This window comes from Carcharodon carcharias, chromosome 2 (genome assembly GCF_017639515.1).
Source record: "Carcharodon carcharias isolate sCarCar2 chromosome 2, sCarCar2.pri, whole genome shotgun sequence".
In the NCBI taxonomy this organism is placed as follows: Eukaryota; Metazoa; Chordata; class Chondrichthyes; order Lamniformes; family Lamnidae; genus Carcharodon; species Carcharodon carcharias.
The window spans coordinates 172,271,352-172,289,298 of record NC_054468.1 but is presented as its reverse complement, the minus strand read 5'-3'; the positions used below and the strand labels follow the sequence as shown (position 1 = coordinate 172,289,298).

The window sequence follows — 17,947 nt, the reverse complement described above, 5'->3', positions numbered from 1 at the left end:
TCTGATGAGACATTATGCCAAACTCTGCTCTTACATTTTTCATCTGGAATTCTTTATTACTAGAAACAGTACTTGAAAAATTTATGCAGCTCACACAGGATTTAAATCTGTCTTAACTAGCAATTTTCTGCTAGATTGTGTTGGTTTGCATCAGGTTTTAGGATGTAAGAGGGGTCACTGTGCATTATTCCTCAGAAACACTTGGGGATCTCTTACTGCTTACATGTTGCTCTGTTCAATCTACTTGGTTTGATGCTTTGGAGGCATTTTGCAGTGCTCTCATTGACCAAAGCCTTTGTGAGGTGGCGATTGTGTTTAGATGGACAAGCATTCCAAGTGTTAGCCTATGAATGGCTATTAATCTAAAATATTAATGTGAGATGCAGTCTATTCGTACCTTTTGTTTCTGTTTAATGCCATAGGGGTTCATATCATATTTTTGTCTAAAAAAAGCAGTGTTTCCGTCTTTTAGCCAGGAGCCTAACAGCTGTTTTGTGTCAGAATAGCAGGAGATCTAGGTCAGATTGATGCTACAGGAAGTAAACATCTACTTAAATTCCATGTTTAGAGAGGAAGCAAGTGGTGTTTTTATTATTTAGTGTCTCAAGGAGAATAGTGAAATGTAGGTTTCACTATTATGTAGTGTAAATTAGTTTATTCATATGTGTTTATGTAAGGCAAACCAATAGTGGACTCAGCCTATGTCTTAGTCTGGTAATAGCATGTAATGAGTTTGAAGTGAAGAGAATTACATGGCAGCACGTGATACATTCGGCCATTGATGTGCAGAATAAAAGTATCTTTTTTTTCACTGTTCTCTTCTTCTCCCCTGAATTCATCTGTTAGCTTTTCATCCCACCTCCTGCTCCCACCTCCATCAATTTTGAGGGATTGTTTTTATGAAAGAGACTTGGTTCCCTTGCAATCGGACAGTTCAACTCTGGAATGTCGTACAAAACTTTAATGGTTGCCCAGTTCCAACCTGAGGATAGTATATTTTTCTTTATTAAAGAAGGCTGTTTTGACCTCGGGGGGGAAAAAGTACTCTATTTTCATCACAGACAGCTGATTCACTCGAGTTACTTTTTTTGATTATCCTTGATTTGCCATGGTCAAGGAAATCAACATTGGAAATTGAAAGAATTATTGCACTCTTGTGGATTTTTCTTCCTGTCTTTTCCCTCTCAAATAGGAATTATGTAAATTATTTTCTTATATGCAATATGTGACACTATTTTCCAAATATTCTCTCAATCCCACAATGCTCTTTATAACTGAACATTATTTTGTGGATTCCTTTTGCTCAAACGTATAATTCTCAGGTTTCAGCCATGTTTTTCAAATATATGATATTGGCTTTTATTTTTTTTCAATAGGAAGTTCTTTTAATAGTTTGGACAATATCCATTATTATTACCTATCAATTCATTTGAACGTTCTTGTGGATACAGTACCTTTTCACTTTGTAACCATAGTTGTTTATTCTCTATAACCTGGATTCAAGATTCTGTCGGGAGCAGTATCTGTAAATTCTTATCTCCTGCAGAGCCACAAGGTAGGAAAATGAAAGAATGCTAATCCTGGACTTCTGCAAACCCCCAACAGATTGCCATTTCTGAACCTGGATACATTTTCATACGGTCATCTACTTAGTATTAGTTGAGTCTTTTGGGTTGAAGTCACAGATGTAAAAAAACTAACATTATGCATGTAGTCAACATTTTATCTGTATTTTAGTTACTAATCACTGCTGCCATTACTGAGTTTTAAGCCTCTGTCTTAATCTTAGTTCTGAATCCCTTTACAAAGTGCCTGTTGATGTACATTTTTTTACCTGTAACTAAAAGGACTGCATTGTCTACCATACTTGAATGGCTTATAATATATACACTTGGGAAGAACCCTAGTGAGCAGACATTCAGCCTTATGGTCAGCTGGACCTCCTATTTTTTGAGTAAAAATACCATTTAGTTGCCTGCCAAATTTATCATCAACAAAGCCATAGATTTGACTCTGTTGCTCAGGGCACACAGAGGTAATGCATGTCTTCAATGTCAATCATAGAATCACAGCTAAAAAATAACTATACGGCTTTTACCTTGTAGCAAATGTGAAATTCGGAATCCCAAATGGCAGGCTAAATAGGATATCCTTGCAATGGAGTCTGTTGATAAGACAGTTTTTGGCTCAACCGATGTGGCTGTGTCTACAGGGAGGAATTAGAGGCAAAGGTTGTGAAGAAAAATCACCTGAATATTCCCCTTTCATAGCTCCCACAAATTTATTTCTCTTTGGTAGAGAGAACATCTGGGAAACACTTGAATACAGCACTTGTAATGACGCATGAACAATCTAATCTAAAGCAGGAAGTGTTACTGGGCTTGCTTTATTGCTCTCAATTAGAGTCCAGTTGGCCCTCATCAACACAGACAGTACTGAATTAAATGAATAGATAGGAATGAAGCTCCATTAAATTGGGCTATTCTATACCTTATGTAACAGAGCCTAACAGTCCAGCACCTTTGTAGGAACATTAACCAATTGAAAAATTACTTTTTAACCTCCAGAAGTTTAAAAAACCTAAGTCTTCTCCTTGAGAAGCTGAAAACTTGGAGTCTTGTGTGGCTTTTTCATTCCCTGGGAATGAAATTTCATCTATCCTTTTCACTGTCATTGTCACATGTGCTCAGCTGTTTAATTTGCAGTTTTTGTCAGTGGTGGTTTACCATTGCCTCCACTCTCTGGCAGGACGAGGAGATAGATCCCAAGCCTACCTCAGCGGGAGCAGTAATCAAACCCATGCTTTTCGTGATTTTCTAGATGCGAACCATCTAGCCAACTGAACTAACTGACCCCCATCCTTTTTATACTTTTGATTTAATTGCTTGCACCTTTATTAAGGAAAGGGGCCCAAGGATGACTCTTATAATTGATGCATATTGGCCATTGAACCTGTAGTTTTCTCATTCCTATCTGTTATGGCGCAGCTAATGGTAAATGCTGAGCTGCTCAAAACCCCAAAGGGAAACTCAAAACAACTGCCACAACTGTTTAGCAATTTGTATAAATTTCGCGATGTGTGCCTTGAATTCAGTAGTAATAAGGCCACCAAGTCTTCTAGGTTTCTTACAAAACTAACTTAAACCTTTATTAATAGAAGAAATGATTTTAAATACATACAAGATCTACAAATCGCTGCTATGATAACTTCTAAATCCTCGGTTAATCTAACTCCCAGTTACACTTTCAATAAGGCAACAGTAAGACATATAGATTTGAAAAGATCCAGGCAAAGAACATGACACCCTGAACAATCCAATTCAAAGTGAGTTTGCTTAACTTCAGTTCTTTGTAGACAGCAACTTGAGGCTTAGATGCTGAAAGCTTTTCAAACCTGCTTATATCTTAGGATGCCTGCCTTTACACACAACCTTTGCTCCTTTATACATATTTTCCCCTTTGAATGCAAATTCCCATTGTTTCACTATGTCTTTGGACTTCACCTCTCTGATAATAAAAATCTCTCATTGTACTAATTTTACTAGTAATCTTTGGGGAAAAATAAACACACTGGGCAGAATTTTGCCTTCAGTGAGCAGGGGGTGGGGCCCCCTTGCCGACATGTAAAATGATGCGGGATGACGTCGGGGGGGGGGGGGGGAACCCCTGATGCCATCCCACCCGATTTAAATTTTCAGGAAGGCAGGGGTACAGCAAAATCAGCTGTGCGCCCGCTGACCTGTCAATGGCCAATTGAGGCCATTGACAGGATCATTTAAACAATTAAAGGACCTGCCCGTCCAACCTTAAGGTTGGCGGGCAGGCCAGGAGCCCCGGCAGGCAATAGAAAAAACGTGAAACCTCATCCAGCGGCAGGATGAGGTTTCATGCAGGGTTTTAAACAGTTTAAGATTTATTGTAATTAATGAACATGTCCCATCTCATGTGACATTGTCACATGAGGAGGGCATGTTAAGGATTTTTAAAAATTTCTATTTTTAATCTTTTTAAAAGTGCCAGCGATCTCCATGAGGCAGCACTTAGCCTCAGGGAGATGTGCGCTCTTTCGTGCGCATGGCCCACCCATGTAAAATGGCGGCGGGGCCTGCTTTTCCGGCAGGGATCGGCTGCCCGCCCGCCAGAGATTGAGTCAGGCCTTTCAACCCGCCAGACAGAAAATTCTGCCCACTATACCTGAACTTCACCTGATTTAGGTGACACATTTCACCCCTCTTTTGAAAACAATCCAGTCTGGTTTATTTGAAAATGCAAATGTTCTCTTTACACCTATGTCTACTAACTTAACATTTCAAACCTAGCTTATCTTTTAATACACCAAAGCCTTCAGACCAGCTGCCTTTAATTCAATTAAATCTCTCTCTCTCACACACACACACACACACACTCACACACACACACACGCACACACTTACTCTACTTAACAATAAATTCCAACAACATTATGATAACTAATATGTCTTCCTGACACTATCTCACTCCTGAGAACTTAATGAACTTAACCGGGTGAGAATTTTTTTTGAAGGAAAGTCTTTGGACTATGACCAGCCACCTTTTGTTTGATTTATTGTAGAGAATGCAGCAATGAGGAACTTCTGTTCACATTGCACTCTTGCAATGTGAAGGGTTTCCAAGAAAAACTGAAAGCATTTTGCTACCTAATGAGAAAGTTCCACCAGATGTGTATGAGAACGTTAGGATGGTCTAAAACATATTTTTAAGACTGAAATACGTTATCAACACCGAACTGGCTGTTAAAAGTGTGACAATATATTGTCCCAGACTTCGAGAGCAAAGTCTTCTCTTAACCCTATTTCAGTACTTTTTCTGTATTATGAAAAACAATCTTGTGTTAAGTTCAGAAAATTTCAGATGTGAAAAGCTTCCACTCTGACAGCTCTAATATTAACTGAGAGGTCAAATGAGTTAAGCCAAACAACAAGGATGCAGCAGCTCTAGCTACAAAATCAAACTTTAAAAGTGAATTTTTATGCATTGAATTTCCTGTCTACAAGTGGATATTTGTGGCATGTAAAAATGGCACCACTATATGCAGTTTTTAGGCAAGGGTCAAAATACTTATTTTTCAAGGGCTCTTGAGCTTTTCTCAAGGGCTACTTTTTGATTTTCATGGGCTCCTTTTTCACTCTCTCTAACTCCTTTATTAGGTGATGCTGCCATGTAGTAACATCACCTTCTATATTTGTGTGGTTTTTAAAGTTTCCTTCTTTAGAGGGATAAGGTAACACAAACACTGTGTAATCTTTAAATTTGGAATCTATAATTAAGTTCCTCTTAATTTATTATAAATAAATCTCCCATACTCCATTTCCAAAATGAAAATTCTAACTACTTGCAATAAGGTAACTTATTGGGTTTGAGTCTCACATCTGCAGCCCCTTTAAACAATTAATTGCAAATAACTAGCACTCTGGGGCAAGAAAGATCTGAGTGAGTGAGCAAAGGCCAGTTATTCGCCCACTTACACAGGGATTGGGCTGAGTGGCAGCGGTGGATCAACACATAGGAAAGTGCACTGATAGTGAAGGATGGGTGCAGCTGAAACTTAAGTGAGTGTGAGAAGTGATGGAGCCTGCTTGGCAGGACAGGGTTGGGGGGGCTGAGTGATGTGATGAGGGGGAGGGGGCAATTGCATACGAGATGTAGATAAATCTGCAACTGACCTGGTTGAGTCAGTAAACTGTTTCCTGAACTGCATCCAAGATCGGGGAACAATGTTGCTGCTGCCCGCCTCCAATCACGCATCACGCCTTCTTGGTGAGAGCAGTGGGTTTTTTCCTTTCTTTGTGGGAGACAAAGAAGTACGTCTACCCTGTACCTGACCACACCCAACAGTGATTCCAGAGAAGCATCATCAAATCTGGATGCTGTTGTCCTGGCTGTTTGCACAGCCATCTTAAGTACCTTACAGTGCAATTTCTGCATTGGCTTTTTAAATAATAGGCTACAGATAATGCTAACTGTGCAGCTTGGAAACACAACGAATCTGATCCATGGACTTCTCGGTTTTGGGCACACATTTCCCCCCCAAAAAAACCCTACACCCCTTTACTTTATTATCAGGATCATAAACTGGTAGTAGAAATTCATGCTCTGACAAAAGAGGTTACTAGACCAGGAACGTCCACCTGAAGTGCTGGGCTATATAATCTATTCCTTCACTGATGCAATGCTTATCAGGTAAGAGCCACAATTGGCAGCAGTGAGATGTCAGGGAACAGTACCAAAGGGACATGGACACGCTCCAGAGGGAACAATAAAAAGCATTTAGTATTGTTTGCTAGGACAAGGTGGTTACAATGAAATAGATGGCAACAACATTTTCTGAAAAGCCAGATCCCGATATAAATAAGGAAGAAACTGATGGAGTCATATGATTCAGATTATTTTCCTGGTTTCCTGTGAAGCACATTTTACTATGAGGAAATTTCTGGTAATTACTGTCTACTTGAACCCATCATGATTTTTGCAATGGATTATTGGCAAATGAAGGTTTAACACATTCCTACATCCAGTAGTTAACTCAAGTGTTAGCCCATCTATTTGAAATAGACTATCACCTTCACTCAATGTCAGACATGGAGTTGAATAAAATGTATTTGTCTGCATTTAAATAGTTTAACATCTCCAGCAGACAGAGCAATGCCTTTGCAAATTTTGTATCTGAAAACAATTACTTTCAATCCCCTATCCAAGAGAGAACAACAAATAAAGATACCCAAACACATTGGAGTCCACCAAAGAGGTTAGGCTACAATAAACTGGAGGATTAGTAGTGGGGAGAATTTCCAACTTGAGAACTCTATTCTACTTGAGATGTGCTCACGATTACCAGACAAAACAAAGGCTAAGTTCCATTTATTGTAATCACAACTCAGTTTTACTTGCATATTTAAGACAAGTAATAACATTTTTTTCTCTCTCTCTCTTTCTGTCTCACCCTCTGTAATCTGTAGCTCTCTCACTGAGTTTGGCTCACTGCTGGTGCTCAGGCTGATGCACAGCCACTCACAAGTGCAGGAGAGAAAAGGCCAGTGATTGGAGGAGCAGCTCCTCATTGATTCTGTCACTTCCACATTTTCTCCCATTGGTTGCCCCTATGATTGAATTTTCCTGGGCTTTTGAGGGAGAATTTGCCTGCCTCATGTGTATTTTGAACCCTATTATTCAGGGTGAAATAGGTCTTCATTAATAATGTGTAATGGGCTCCTAGCAAATCAATAGCGTGTACAGGCAAGTTTATTTGTATGATCAGATTGGTTTTATTCACAAAGTATCTGGATTCGCTTGGTCAATTCAAGGTGCTGAATTCTCTCGCACACTTGCTACTAATAGGCTCACTAGTGAGATGCAGTTGAACCTATGAGCAGCAAACACGGTAGAAAAACAGGAGCAGCAGGAAAGTGAGTGGCGGCGCATTAGCCAGAGCGACAGTGGTGAGACAGAGAGTATGAGGGCTTGAAAGCAGAGCTAGCTAAAGTGAACTGGCAGATGAGGTTAAGGGGTAGGTCATTAGAGATGCAGTGGCTGACATTTAAAGGGGTATTTCAGAATACATGGAATACACATTCCAACTAGAAAGAAAAATTCTAAGGGGAGGGAGGACCCACCATCTGTGGTTAACTAAAAAAAGTTAAAGATAGTATCAGAGTTAAAGAAAACACACAATTGTGCAAGGATGGGTGATAGTTGAGAAGATTGGACAGAATTTTAAAAATCAGCATAGAATGACTAAAATATTAATCAGGAGGGAAAAGTTAGAGTACGAGAGAAAGCTAGCTAGAAATATAAAAAGAGATAGTAAAAGTTTCTGTAGATATTTTAAAGTTAACAAAGTAAACGTTGGCCCTCTGGAAATTGAGTCTGGGGAGTTAATAATGGAAAATAAGGAGATGGCAGATGAACTGAACAGGTATTTTGCATTGGTCTTCACTATAGAGTTTACAAATAACATCCCAGAAATGGCTGTCAATCAGGAAATGGAAGGGAGGGAGGAACTCGGGGAAAACTACATTCGCCAGAGAAGTAAGCAGTACTGAGCAAATCTTTGGAGTTGCGAGCTGACAAGTCCCTGGATCCTGGTGGACTTCATCCCAGGGTCTGAAAAGAAATGGCTAGTGAGATATTTGATGCATTGGTTTTAATTTTCCAAATTTCCCTAGATTTGGAGAAGGTTCCATTAAATTGGAAAATAGCAAATACAACTCCTTTATTCAAAAAGGGAGGGAGACAGAAAGCATGTGCCTGCTGCCTTTGTCCTTCTAGATGGCAGTGGTCATGGATTTGGAAGGTGCTGTTGAAGGAGCCTTGGTGACTTCAGTGTATCTTGTTGTTGGTACACACTGCTGCCACCGTGCGTCGGTGGTGGACGGAGTGAATATTTGAGGATTGAGTGCCAATCTAGCGGGCTGCTTTGTCTTGGATGGTTTCAAGCTTCTTGAGTGTTGTCAGAGCTGCACTCATCCAGGCAAGTGGAGAGTATTCCATCACAGTCCTGACTTGTGCCTTGCAGATGGTAGACAGGCTTTGGTGAGTCAGGAGGTGAGTTATTCACCACAGGATTCCTAGCCTCTGATTGGCTCTTGTAGCCACAGGATTTCTATGGCTAGTCCAGTTCATTTTCTGGTCAATGGTAATGTCCAGGATGTTGATAGTGGGGGATTCAACGATAGTAATGCCATTGAATGTCAAGAGTCAATGGCTAGATTCTCTCTTGCTGGAGATGATCATTGCCTGGCACTTGTGTGGTGTGCGGTATTTGCCACTTGTCAGCCCAAGCCCGGATATTGTCCAGATCTTGCTACGTTTGGACATGGGGCATGATGCCAATTTTTAGACTGCTATTTACATGGTGGTTTAAATTCAAAAGAGAATTTTGAGAAGTGTACAATAGTGAAATTTGTGGTACTAAACCTTTTAAAAGTGACCCTTCCACCACCCTGACAACCCACCCACACACCCTGCACACCCTCTCATATCCCCCCCCCCCATATATCACCCCAGCTGCCCCAACATCCCTGCCCTTCATTACCCCACCCAACCTCAGAGCCCCTCACCACCTGTGTCTCAGTGCCCCACCCCCTGCCTCCCATCACCTACCACCCCTACACCCCACCACAGCATATTATCCCAATCCCACCCTCCATTTACCCCTCCCAACATCTAATTAGCTCTGAAATGATTACAGAGACTTGCCATTTTTCAGGCAGATATTTAACTGAGAGCACCCTCCTGACAGTACCTGCGAACAGGAACTGCTGCTGCTTCCAACCTTAGAGCAGGTTCGTGGGCTTTTCAAAAAAAATCAGAACCACAAAACTGCCCGAAAGTCGAAAGCAGCAGCAATTCTCCTTCGCAGCTACTGACAATGAAACTGTCTTGAAAGACCAGCTTAAGAAAGTCAGAAATATCAGGCTGTTGCTTCTGATTTTTTTTAAAACCAGTCTTTCAGGTCTGCTGCTCAGTCTGGATATCGTTTCCAACCCCAGCCCGGGTAACCCCCAGCTTACGGGCCCCAGTGTTTAGCACAGTTGCACCTAATTCTTCCAGGCCCTGGGTGTGAGCAGTGTTTGGAGGGGGAGGGGTCGGTGTAGCAGTGTTCAGAGGGTGTTGGGGGCGGGGAGAACAGTGTTCGGAGGACGTTGGAAGGGGAGAACAGTGTTCACACTGGACTGCTGCTTTGGGCTCCATTAGAGTGCTTGAGTTGGAGTTTGAGAATGAAGCTGATTGGAGACCAGGAGTTGAAAAGCTTTGAAAACATCCAAGAGCAACATCACAGGGATAACGTAAGTTCATCGAGCAGGACTGGGAGCCAGTGCGAGAGGAGTGGTGGCCTTGATTAATAGGACCTGGTCAGTATTTCCACTGTCCAGTCTTTAAAGTAAAAATAGTGTTTAGTTTAGATTAAGTAGTGTTTAAAGTATAAGTAGTAAAGTAAGGTCCCAAGGAAGAAAAGTAAGGGGAGTAATTTCAGGGCAGCTCAGCCATGTGGAATGTTCCTTCTGTGTAATGTGGGAAGTCAGGGACACTTCCAGTGTCCAGGGCAACCACATGTGCAGGAAGTGTTTCCAGCTGCAGCAACTCGAAATTACGTTTCGATCTGGAGCTGCAGCTGGAGTTTCTGTGGACCATCCGAAAGGCTCAGATCTTCATGGATAGCACATACATTGAGGTAGTCACACTGCAGGTAAAGAGTACATAGACAGAAAGGGAATGAGTGACCGCCAGACACAGTAAAAGCACTAGGCAGGTAGTGCAGGAATCCCCTGGGCCCATCTCCCTCTCTAACAGATTTTCTGTTTTGGATACTGCTAGGGGAGATGGTTTCTCAGGGGAATGCAACAAGAGCCAAGTCCATGGCACCACGAGTGGCTCAGCTGCACAGGGTGAGAAAAAAGAGTCGGGAGAGCAATAGTGAGAGGGGCTTCTATCCTAAGGGGAACAGATAGATGTTTCTGCGGCCACAGATGTGACACCAGGATGGTGTGTTGCCTCTCTGGTGCCAGGGTCAAGTATGTCATTGAGCAGCTGCAGGACATTCTGAAGGGGGGCGGGTGAACAACCAGAGGCTGTGGTCCATATCAGAACCAACAACATAGGTAAAAAGAGGGATGAGGTCCTGCAAGCAGAATATAGGGAGCTAGGAAGTAAATTAAAAAGCAGGATCACAAAGGTAATAATCTTGGGATTACTCCTAGTGCCATGTGCTAGTGAGATCAGGAATAGGAGAATAGACCGGATGAATGTGTGGCTGGAGAGATGGTGTAGCCGGGGGAGGGACTTAGATTCCTGAGGCATTGGGACAGATTCTGGGAAGGTGGGACCTGTACAAGCTGGACGGGTTGCACCCCAACAAGACCAGAACCAATATTCTCACGGGTGTTCACTAGTACTGTGGGGGGGGGGTTAAACTAGAGTGGCGGGGCTGGGTGAGTGGTGGTGGGAACCTGAGTGGGGAGACACAAGAAAGGGAAGCAAAGATAGGAGTGAAAGATAGAAAAGTAAAAAGCAAAAGTGGAAGGCAGAGGATACAAAGACTAGCAACAAATAAGGCATTAGTACAAAAAGAGATGTGTAAAAATGTTAAAAAGACAAGTCAAAAGGCACTGTATCTGAATGCATGGAACATTGCAATAAGGTAGATGAATTAACAGTGCAAATAGATGTAAACGGATATGATATGATTGCGATTACGGAGGCATGGCTGCAGGGTGACCAAAGCTGGGAACTGAATACCAAGAGTATTCACTATTTAGGAAAGACAGGCAAAAAGGAAAAAGAGGTGGGGTGGCATTGTTAGTAAAGGATGAAATCAGTGCAATAGTGAGAAAGAATGTTGACTCAGAAAATCAAGATGTAGAATCAGGAATGTAAGTGGAGCTAAGAAGCAACAAGGGATGGAAAGCATTATCGGGAGTTGTCTTTAGGCCTCTAAACAGTAGCGATAAGGTAGGGGGTGGCATTATACAGGAAATTAGTGATGCATGTAACAAGGATGCTACAATAATTATGGGTGACTTTAATCTACATATGGACTGGGCAAACCAAATTAGCAACAATACTGTGGTGGATGAGTTCCTGGAGTGTGTATGAGATGGTTTTTTTACACCAGTACGTCGAGGAACCAACTAGGGAACAGGCTACCTTAGGTTTGGTTTTGTGCAATGCGAAGGGGTTAATTAATAATCTTGTTGTACAGGGTCCTTTAGGGAATTGTGACCATGACATTATAGAATTCTTCATTTGGATGGAAATTGAAGTAGTTAAATCCAAAATTAGGGTCCTAAATCTAAACAAAGAAAACTACAAAAGTATGAGGGGTGTGTTGGCTACGATAGATTGGGGAACTTCATTAAAAGGCATGATGGTGGATAATGGCTAATATTTAAGGAACAGATGCCTGCATTGCAACATTCCTTTCCGGTGCAAAAACACAGCAGGAAAAGTGGCCCAATCATGGCTAACAAAAGAAATTAAGGATAGCATTAGATCCAAAGAGGAGTCATATAAAGTTGCTAGAAAAAGTAGCAAGCCTGAGGATTGGGAGCAGTTTAGAATTCAGCAAAGAAGGACCATCATATTGATTAAGAGGAAAAAACTAGAGCATGAGTAAACTTGCGAGGAACATAAAAGTAGACTTTAAAAGCTTGTCTAAGTATGTAAAAAGAATAAGATTAGTGAAGACAAATGTAGGTATCTTAATCTGAAACAGGAGAATTTATAATAGAGAACAAGGAAATGACAAAGCAATTAAATAACTACTTTAGTTCTGTTTTCATGGAAGAAGACACAAATGACTTCCCAGAAATATTAGGGAACCAAAGGTCTAGTGAGAAGGAGGAATTGAAGGAAATTAGTATCAGTAAAAAAAAATACTGCTGGAGAAATTAATGCTACGGAAAGCCAATAAATCCCCAGGGCCTGATAATCTACATCCCAGGATACTAAAGGAGGTGGCCATAGAAATGGTGCATGCATTGGTTGTCATCTTCCAAAATTCTGGAACAGTCCCAGCAGATTGGAGGGTGGCAAATGTAACCCTGCTATTTAAAAAAGGAGGGAGGGAGAAAATGGAATTACAGACTAGTTAGCTTATCAGTAGTAGGGAAAATGCTGGAGCCTATTGTAAAGGATGTGATAACAGGACATCTAGAAAATATCAATGGGATTAGACAAAGTCAACATGGATTTATGAAAGGGAAATCATGTTTGACAAACCTACTGGAGATTTTTGAGGAAGTAACTGGTAGAATAGATAAGGGAGAACCAGTGGATGTGATGTGTTTGGATTTTCAGAAAGCTTTTGATAAAGGAGGTTAATGTTCAAAATTAAAGCACATGGGTTTGGGGGTACTATATTGGCACAGATTGAGTCTTGGTTAGCAGTCAGGAAACATAGAGAAGGAATAAAGGTCTTTTTTGGAGCTGCAGGACGGTGAGCAGTGGGGGACCACAAGGATCAGTGCTTGGGCCCCAACTATTCATAATACATATCAATGATTCGGATGAGGGAACCAAATGTAATATTCCCAAGTTTGCTGATGACATAAAACTGGGTGGGAATGTGAGTGGTGAGGAGGATGTTAAGAGGCTTCAAGGTTATTTAGACAAATAGTGAGTGGGCAAATACATGGCAGATGCAGTATAATGTGGATAAGTGTGAAGTAATCCACTTGAGTAGAAAAAAACAGAATGGCAGAGTATTATTTAAATGGTGATGGATTAGGAAATGTTGATGTACAAAGGGACCTAAGTGTCCTCATACACCAGTCACTGAAAGCGAACATGCAGGTACAGCAAGCTGTTAGGAAGGCAAATGGTATTTTGGCCTTCATTGCAAGAGGATTTGAGTACAGGAGCAAGGATGTCTTACTCCAGTTGTACAGGGTCTTGGTGAGACCACACCTGGACTATTGAGTGCAGTTTTGGTCATCTTACCTAAGAAAGGATATATTTACCATAGAGGGAGTGCAACGAAGGTCCAGCAGACTGATTCCTGGGATGGCAGGATTGTCGGATGAGGAGAGATTGGGCTGCCTAGACCTATATTTGCTTGAGTTTAGAAGAATGAGAGGGGATCTCAATGAAATGTATATAATTCTGACAGGGCTGGACAGACTGGAAGCAGGGATGGGGGGTCAAGAACAAGGGGTTACAGTCTCAGGATATGGGCTAGGCCATTTAGTACTGAGATGAGAAATTTCTTCACTCAGAGGGTGGTGAATCTGTGAATTCTCGATCACAGAAGGCTGTGGAGGCCAAATCATTGAATATATTTAAGAAGGAAATAGATTTCTAGACTCTAAAGGTGTCAAGGGGTATGGAAAGAGAGCAGGAGTATGGTGTTGAGATAGAGGATCAGCTGTGATTATATTGAATGGCAGAGAAGGCTCTATGGCGTTATTCCCGCTCTTATTTTCTGTGTCTATGGCCCGAGGGAGAGCAGTGCTCAGAGGGCCGGGGGAATAGCAATGTTTGGAGGGCCGGTGATGGAGAGCAGTATTGGAAGGTGGTGAGCAGTGTTGTGGGGGCAGGAAGGGGTGAGCATTGTCAGGTGATGGGTTCTGAGCACTGTCAGACGTCCAGGAGAGGATGACCACTGCCGGGAGTGCTGGAGGGAGTGAGCACAATCGGGGGTTACAGGAGGAGCTGAGCACTGTTAGGGTGTGGGAGGTAAACAGTGTCGAGGAGGTTAGGGTGCAGGGATGCTAGAGTGTGTTGGCACTCCTTCATTTAAAGGGCTGCACTTCAAGTAGGCCTTTATACCTGCCAGGGAACAGTGATTTCAGGGTTTAAAAAAAAGCTATTGTTATGTGGCAGATGATGTGCGCCAGGCAGACCAAATCCACAGAGGAAACTTGGTCGCTCTATCACAACAATTTTGCAATTTGTATTTATTACAAGATGTGTGCACTGAATTCAGAAGTAATAAGCCCACCAAGACCTTCAGAGATTTTTAAAATTAAATTAAAATATTTATTAACAAAATATAAAAGTTTTCAAGCACATACATAAGACTACAATTACTTAATACTATAATAACTCGTAAAATTCTAATTAACCTGACCCCCAGTTATACTCCTTTTAAGGCAACAGTCCAGAATAGATTTTAGATTTAAAACATAACCAGCAAGTTAACACAATACCCACTTGACAATGGAATTCCAAATGGCTTTTCCGCAACTTCAGTTTCGTTATATCACAGACTTATGTACAAATGCTGGAGGCTCCATTAAGGCTATTTCACACACTCCTATTAAATCTTACGTGGCCTTCTAACACACAGCCTTTCATTCTCTTTTACATATGTTTCTTTTTAATATGTAAATTCTGTTGTTCCATATGTCTTTGAAACTGTATCGCCCTCATAATATAAAAATGTTCATGTTGCCAATATTGTCGGTAACCTTTGGGGGAAAAATACATACATTCCTTAGTCCTGCTTATCTGGCTAGTTGTAATCCGACTAAGATCTCTTTGCAAGCCATATCTCTTCATTTATTTAAAAATGCAAATTCCCTACACACCTTACATGCTAAGCCAGCATCCATGTTTATTTATTAACATGTCAAGCACCTGGATTCTTTTGATGATTTCAACTTGCAGCCTACTTGACTCCAAATGTAATTAAATCACACACAGACCCAACTATACTTAACCCTATAAACCTACTTCACAGTTAACCAGAAAAAATTTTGAAAATACTTTCATCACACTAGTTAAGAATCAGATAAACAACCCACATTACACATGCATGCATATTATGTATATATGCATTTGTGTGTATACATATGTTGATACATCTGAACCTTTAACATTAGTAAATCATGTATTTTGTTTTTGTGTAAATCGAATTGTAGTATTGAGTGGAAACCGTGTTTTATTTTAATCTTCCACAGGATGTGAGTGTCACTTGCTAGGCTAGTATTTATTGCCCATCCCTAATTGCCCTTGAGAAGGTGATGGTGAGCCACCTTCTTGAAACGCTGCAGTCCTTGTTGTGTAAGAACACCCGCAATGCTATTAGGTAAGGAGTTCCAGGATTTTGACCCAGCGATAGTGAAAGAATGCCAATATAGTTCCAAGTCAAAATGGTGTGTGGCTTGGAAGGGAATTTGCAGGTGGTGGTGTTCCCATGCATCTGCTGCCCTTGTCATTCTAGCTGATAGAGCTTGCGTGTTTAAAAGGTGCTGTTGAATGAGCCTCGGTGAGTTGCTGCAGTGCATCTTGTAGATGGTACACACTGCTGCATGGCGCTGGAGGGAGTGAATGATTATGTGGTGGAACGGATTCCAATCAAGCGTCTGCTTTATCCTGCATGGTGCCAAGCTTCTTGAATGTTGTTGGAGCTGCACTCAGCGAGGCAAGTGGAGAGCATTCCATCACACTCCTGACTTGTGCCTTGAAGATGGTGGACAGGCTTTGGGGAGTCACAAGGTGAGTTAACTGCCACAGAATTCCCAGCCTCTGATTTGCTCTTGTTGCCATAGTGTTTATATGGCTAGTCCAGTTCAGGTTCTCGTCAATGGTAACTCTCAGGATGTTGACAGTAGAGGATTCAGTGACAGTAATGCCATTGAATATCAAAGGGCGATGATTAGATTCTCTCCTGTTGTAAGTGGTCATTGCCTGCTTCTTCTGTGGCTTGAATGTTACTTGCTGCCTATCTGCCCAAGCCTGAGTGTTGTCCAAGTCTTGCTGCATATGGACATGGACTGCTTCAGTATCTTAAGTGTCAGGAATGGTACTGAACATTGTGCAATCATCAGCGAACACCTGCACTTCTGACCTTATGATGTGGAGAAGGTCATTGATGAAACAGTTGAAGATGGTTAAGCCTAGGACATTACCCTGATGAAGTTCTATAGTGATGTCCCTCGACTGTGACAATTGGCCTCCAAAAATCACAACAATCTTCCTCTGTGCTGGGTATGACTCCAACCAATGGATAGTTTTACCCAGGTTCCCATCAACTCCAGTTTTGCTAGGGCGCCTTGGATGCCATGCTCGGTCAAATGCTGCCTTGATGTCAAGGGCAGTTACTCTTGCCTCACCTCTGGAATTCAGCTCTTTTGCCCATGTTTGGACCAAGGCTGCAATGAGATCAGGAGCTGAGTGGCTCTGGCAGAACCCAAACTGAGTGTCAGGGAGTAGGTTATTGCTGAGTAATGGCTGCTTGATAGCACTGTTGACAACACCCTCCATCACTTTGCTGACGATTGAGAATAGGCTGAGTGGTGTTAATTTGCTGGGTTGGATTTGTCCTGCTTTTTGTGGGAAGGACATACCCTGGGCAATTTTGCACATTACTGGGTAGATGCCAGTGTTGTAGCTGTACTGGAACAGCTTGGCTAGGAACATGGTTTGTTCTTTGCTGGAATGTTGTCAGGGCCCATAGCCTTTGTGGTACCCAGTGCCTTCAGCCTTTTCTTGATATCAAGTGGAGCGAATTGAAATGGCTGAAGACTGTTCAATGATGTTGGGAACTCCGGAGGAGGCAGATATGGATAGTCCACTTGGCACTTTTGGCTGGATAGTTGCAAATGCTTCAGCCTTCCCCTTTTGCATTTGATGTGCTGAACTTCCCCATCATTGAAGGTGGGGATATTGGTGGAGTGTCTCTTCCTGTTAATTGTTTAATTGTCCATCACCATTCACGACTGGATGTGGCGGGACTGCAGAGCTTGGATCTGATCAGTAAGTTAGGGGATTGCTTAGCTCTGTCTGCTGCATGGTGCTTCCATTGTTTGGCATGCAAGCAGTCCTGTGTTGTAGCTTCACCAGGTTGACATCATTTTTAGTATGCCTGATGCTGCTCCTGAAATGCCCTCCTCATTCTTCGTTGAACCAGGGTTGTTCCTTTGGCTTGATGGTAATGGTAGAGTGGGGGACTTGCTGGGTCATGAGGTTACTGATTGTGGTTAAATACAGTTCTGCTGCTGATGGCCCACAGTGCGTCATGGAGGTGCAGTTTTGAGTTGCTAGATCAGTTCGAAATCTATCCCATTTAGCACGGTGGTGTTAAATGGTATATTACACTTTGATGCGGATCACTGGATTCACAGTAGATGGCCATTATTGAACTAACTTTATTTACACCTCCCCATCTGAGAGGGCTCTTCACTACAGAAATGAGTATTGTTCTTCAGAACTGGTATTGAATGGAGAATTTATGGAAGGCCTACTGGTCTCTTCTCTCCATATTACAAGGGTTTGCTTAGCCCTATTCTGATAGCTCCATCTTGTGGTCAAAAACTTGTTTCTGTGGTATTGCAATTGTTGCTATGTTCCCATAGTATGGGATGTTCAAACCTTTTTTTTCTTGAGTCTTTGAGTTATGTACTGTGGAGTCATGAACAAATACAATGCAAATATTAAATTCAAAGGAAGTTTCATGTTTAAGTAGAAT

The 17,947-nt window shown here is 41.8% G+C and overlaps 1 protein-coding gene across 4 annotated transcripts in view; it reads left to right on the top strand.

Annotated features, from left to right (window-relative positions):
• Positions 1 to 17,947, top strand: part of cfap36 (cilia and flagella associated protein 36) — a 145,542-nt gene that overhangs the window by 20,677 nt on the left and 106,918 nt on the right. The window lies entirely within an intron of this gene.